At 36.5% G+C, this 5,967-nt stretch overlaps 1 protein-coding gene across 1 annotated transcript in view; it reads left to right on the plus strand.

Annotated features, from left to right (window-relative positions):
* Window positions 1-5,967, plus strand: part of LOC103505833 (protein patched) — a gene marked incomplete at its 5' end in the record, with an annotated part of 14,584 nt that overhangs the window by 3,482 nt on the left and 5,135 nt on the right. The gene's annotated exons all lie outside the window — the stretch shown is intronic.

A 5,967-nucleotide genomic window follows, 5' to 3' on the forward strand; every position in this document is an offset into this window, starting at 1 on the left:
ATTTATTTATTTATTTATTTATTTTGATTGCACATAAAACAGTTTACCTGTGTAGTACAATATACAATACATATTAACAAAACATAAAATATACTTAATACTATTAACAAAAAAGTAACAATAAGTTATTGAAGGTTTTACTTTCCTTGTCTCCTATTCAATTGATTTTTTAAAGTCAAGGAAATCCTTGATGCTATAGAAGGCATTTTCTATCAAAAAATCTCTTAGTATTCTTTTCATATTAAATTCATTTATATTGGTATTTTTCGTCATCTGCAAGTACTTATTATATATTGTGATCATATTATTAGTTGGGCTTCTTTGTATGTATTTGTATTTTGTATTCATTGTTTTTAAAATCTTCATTTTTATTTCTCTTGTTGATATTTGATGTTCTCTTTCTAACTGTTGAAAAAATTCATTGTAGTATTTGTTCACAAATATTATCACTTCTAGAATGTATATGCTGGGTAAGGTAAGCAATTTTTTACTTTTAAACACTTCCACACATGTTTCTCTTGGACACATTCCAAATATAGCTCTTATTGATGCTTTTTGAGCTTTAAACATTCTGTCTAAATCAGTACTATTTCCCCAGAATATTACCCCATATGTCATATTAGAATAGATATAGGCATAGTAAGCTGTTATTGCTGCTTTTTCACCTACATGATTTTTTATTGTTTTGAGAGCAAATGTATATGAATTTAGTTTTTTGACGGTAAGTTCTATGTGTTTTTTAAAATTTAGTTTCTCGTCTATGTATAATCCTAGAAATTTGGAATCTTCCTGCTGGCTCAACTCAATCTGTCCTCTTTGTATATTGATGTTTTTTATTATTCTTTTATTTGATGGATTGAAGTTTATTATTGTGTGTAGGATCAAACAACTCTAAAAGTTGGGTTAAGCCTATACAAAATTTTGTTACTCTTATTATTATGAAATGAAGAAGAAAAGAAAGAAAGGGAGAAGAAATTAGCCTTATCATTGGTACGAAGTGCAGGACTTACACTTCGTATGGTCGACGCGTTCACATTGTAGAACCGGAACAGTTGTACCATGATGGGCGTATGTTCCGAAGTGATGTCCTGGTAAGCCTTGTTGAGCCACAGTCCCGACGAGCTCACCAGCTGAGCCAACCACTGTAGATCACCGGACAGTAAATGCTCTTCGCTATACCACGTACCGAATATGTCGTACGGTTTGTTCACGACGCGACACTGGAGGTTGAAACCGTCTGCGATATGAACGAGAGGGAAAATAAATTATTTTCATGAGGTATTTTATTGAAGGTTAAGCCGTATTTGATTATGTGACTTTTTTAATAGTCAACATGGCTGAACCCATGAGATTGTGAGATTCTGCTTTGTAGAGCAAGTGTGGACAGTGGACATAGTGTGGAAGTCCAAAGCGGAATCTCATTGGTTCAGCCACGTTGACTATAAAAAAGTCACATAATCGAATAGGGCTTATTTACAGAGAGAAACAATAACAATTAGATTCCTTGTTCTATGAGGTTTGACTACCGATAGCTCGCAACTCACGGACAGTCGCACAAGTTTACGTCCCGTCGTAAATTTTTGGTTCGCATTTTCAAATCTTTTTTACCTTGCAACGAAAACACAGCTATCTCCCCACTAGTAGATTGTGGAGTACCAAAGTGCACCCCAGACACCAGTAGCAACGTATCGGACTCATTGAACTGGGAGTACTGCGTGTACTTCCACGAGAATGTCTTCATGTCGTGCGAGTATTTCACTTTGGATGGATAGCTGCTCGTCCACACCTTTCAACAAAAATAAAACAATAAATAAATCCTGATTCAAAATGGCGGCGCTTCAAGTTATGCCGCTTACGCCGCATTGATTCCGTACAAAGGACGAGTCAACCACTAGTAAAATAATAAAAATAAATCTAGCAGCGATAGCACGTTGAATGCACTTCCTAATGAATCACTTAAATTAAGCAACCTAGCATGTGCTCGGTATATGGATAGGTGACCCATCTGAGCAATCCCGTGCTGACTTTTCCCGGCCCTAATCAGGCTGGTAAATGATCGAAAAACAAATAGCCATTTTGAGGTATTTTACCGAAATAGTATCATGGCAAATGCCTGATATCACCTTCACTACGTTAGGCTTAAAATGAATTTCTTCTATTGGGTTGGGTATAAATAGGTACAGTGTCTTAGGGACCTTTTTGTCTGCCAAAAACTCAACCCAGCATTATGGGATGAGCGTACAAAACAAAATTATTTTGTCTTGGGCTTAGGGCTATTTATAATATGAATGACAAGATTCTAATACCACCTTATTATGTTCTACTCAATGATGGAATTTCGATGATAACGATTATTAATATTAACAAATAATATTTCATTGAACCTCTGCCAAAATTTTAATTAATGTCGTGACAAGTGCATCATAAATATTTCGGTTCGGATGCACAATGAAATGTACAGTAGAGAATGACATTGTGCAATATTCAATATTAACTAACATGAGAACAACCTAATAATAATCATGCAGGGAAGATAACGCTAGAACATGTCTCCCAACTTGGTCTTTCGACAGATCGCGATATGTGAGCAAAATTTCAGATAACAGATCGCGGTTCTGACAGATTTGCTATATTTGCGCAAAGTTCTCTTGTTTAAACCTGAAACCTGTACAAAATACAATGGAAAATTGGGCCACAGTAATAGTGGTAGCCTACTGGTGGAATAAAGGGACTTCAGTCCTACGCGAGCAGTATCATAAGCACTATTATTACTTAGATATCGAGTATCTTTAAAGGGTTCTCTATGCCTTAAAATAATAAGCACAAGTCCTCACAATGGTTCAGGACGAATGTATTACCAGAATGTATCCATCTTTGGAGCAGGTAGCAAAGTAGCGGCCATTATGTGAGAAGCTAACATGCAACACCTGATGAGTGTGTTGCGTTAGAACTTCAGTCTCTACTATGGGCGTGTGATAGTCTAGTCGCTTGTATTCCTCGTACCAAGACTTTTTGCCTGCAACATAAAAGGAGATTTTTTATGATCAAGTTAATCTAGAATCAATTCTACAAAGGTTTTTTTTGCCTGCAACATAAATGGTGATGTTTTATGGTCAAGTTAATCTAGAATTAATTCTACAAGGGCTAGGGGATTTCAGGGATTAGGGGAGTAATCATAAGATCATTACATCAAATGGTAATCATAATAGATCAGTTGCGCTTATTTGGGTGATGTTTCAAAGTCATAGAGCAGGAAAAATGAGGACCAGCGGAATTTTTCTTTTTCTTCTAAGACTTCTAGATACCGAGATTAATCGATTTAAAAAATACAGGTAAATCGTGAAGTTTGATGACGTCATAATTCATGACTCCCGCTTCGTTTGTTTGTGCGCAAGCGTTTCTGCGCATTTTGATGTTAAGTCTGACGTCACAACTCTTTGAACTTTGTCATTGGAACGGCAATTAAAAATTGAATTTTCGACCTTTTAAAGTTACTTTTTTGGAGTTTTGACCTCAGATTCGAATTTTTCACAACTTTTTACGTAGGAATCGACCTTTTATTTATAATTTTTACCCACTTGCAACTCCTCCATTGAGGAGCTGGGTGCAAAAAGGGAAATCATAATTATTATGGATTTTTTGCCCTTTTTGCGTAAAACGGTTTTTTGAATAGAACGTGGTGCGCTCTATCTTCCAGCGTTTGAACTGCAGTGATAACTTTTTTTTCGATGAGTTACAGCGTTTTTTGTAAACATACTTTTCAAGGATTTTGATGAAAAATTGAAAACTTTAAAGTTAAATATCTCAGTTTGATGATTTTCATTTATTGCCCTTTTTGCACCCAGCTCCTCAATTTTCCATGCTCAGTTTTTGTGCCGAAACACTTGAGGTCCCTAGAGTCTATTGGGGGTTCAAAAGTTTGGTGGTGGGGGGGGGGAAGGGAATTTGAAGGGATGGTAAATTCCTACGTGAAATGTTGGGAAAAATCCGATTCTGAGGTCAAAAGTTCAAAAATCCGATTCGAATCTGACGTTCTATAAAGAGGTAAAACTTGAAGTCGTAGGCAGAAAAGGAATAAAAATCCGTAAATCTCGATTTTTGAAGCCCTTAACCCAGTAAGAACTTCACTTAATGAAGCACATGATTCGGAAAGCTGGCAACATGGCCTCTATTCAAAATCGAAAATACCCAAAACTGACAACACAGCCCGGCCTCCATCACCTAAATTCTAGTAAAATACCATACAATATCTTTAGTAAACTCGTTTTCAAGGTTTTTCACTTTGTTTCTTTTATATACAACATTATATATACAACATTTCTTTTATAATTATACAGTACCTATTGAGAGTTAACCGAACTAGAACCTGGGTAATAAAGACATAAATATAAATCTTAAAGTGTGAAATACCTTGTAAAGAAAAAGAACAAAAGAAATTCAAGAATAGAAAACGCTTATATATAGTAGGGCAGACTGGGGTAAATTTGATCCAGATGGAAACCTCTTTGTGGGGGGTTAAAGAATAGTTAAAGTGAATTAAATATACAATATATATAAAAAAAAAAAATATATGAATGAATTGAAATTGGGATTAAATTTTGGTCTTTTTTTATGGAGAAATGTGTAGGCTACCACTCTACTTCGGATCTGGAATCCGGAGGTTGGTGGTTCGAGTCCAAATTAAGTAATAAAATTTCATCAGTGAACGGCGGCATTTATGACGAGATTTACGTACCTATTATATTTTTTTTTCTTCTTTCAATTAACATTAAAATATTATTGTAAATTGAATTACGTTGATGTTCACATAAAAATGGTACCAAGATCCAGTGGTACCCAAAATTTACCCCACCCTACCCTATTGTTTTATTTTTAGAGAAGAAGAGATCCAACTAGGAAAAAATATAAAGAAGAAGATGAACAAAAAGAATTAAAAATAAAGACATATCCGAGTAGGTCTATTATGAAGAGGAAAGAAATTACTTTTCTTTGTAACTTGTATACTCTTCAGTCTTACAGTCGCGTGGGTGTGTTGGGTCTAAGGGTTTGTCTTCATCTCCGCAATTAACTCAAAATAAAAATCAAGAAGATTTTTACAGCCTAGGGAGCTAGGAGGGTAGCGCGTCTGCCTTGTAAGCGCTAGGCCGCGGGTTCGATTCCCGCCCGGGACGGATTTTATCCTGATGGGATAATGTTCGTGCTCGGTAAGATCACAGGATATGGCAGAGCAACACATAATCTGGCAGCTTTCTCTTCTATACCGTGCGATCGGCCTTCTTTAGCATGGCCATTGACCATAGACTTTTGACGTCAAATTTTTGCTTTGTGCCATAGAAAATTGCCAGACTTTATGTCACTCTGCTTTATCGTGTGATCCTACCTTAAGAACTTGGGAACCATTCCACTTCTGATGCACGACGTCTTCTAACACTCGTATTTATGAACAAGAATGATCGTTCTTAGATCAGTCTCAAGTCAAAATTGACCACTCAAATTCCTTGAGACTATGCTTAGCTCGAACTTAAGAGCCAGCAATTTGTTCATAAATATGGGTGTAAGATCTTTGTAAGGTCTCTCATTATCATATATATTGTATTTCTACCTTGTTTGTCAGAGAGATCCTCTACTAAACCATTCTGTTCTCTGTTAACAGGCGGGTATCAATTCCGGCTACCAGTTCAAACCCTGCCTGAACCCTCAGGATCCCGAGTGTCCCAATACAGCAGCCAACAAGAACTCTACAGTGGTAAGTTAACCACACTTATTATTCATCCTTACACTCTTCACTCTTTAAAGCTTTACACTCTTTGCAGCATGAGCAAAGTACTTTATTCCTCTGGGAGTCAACGGATTGAATCCCACGGATTGAGTCCCACGGATTGAATCCCACGGATTGAGTCCCACGGATTGAGTCCCACGGATTGAGTCCCACGGATTGAATCCCACGGATTGAGTCCCACGGATTGA

The sequence above is a fragment of the Diaphorina citri genome, unplaced genomic scaffold (assembly GCF_000475195.1).
Source record: "Diaphorina citri unplaced genomic scaffold, Diaci psyllid genome assembly version 1.1 scaffold198, whole genome shotgun sequence".
In the NCBI taxonomy this organism is placed as follows: Eukaryota; Metazoa; Arthropoda; class Insecta; order Hemiptera; family Psyllidae; genus Diaphorina; species Diaphorina citri.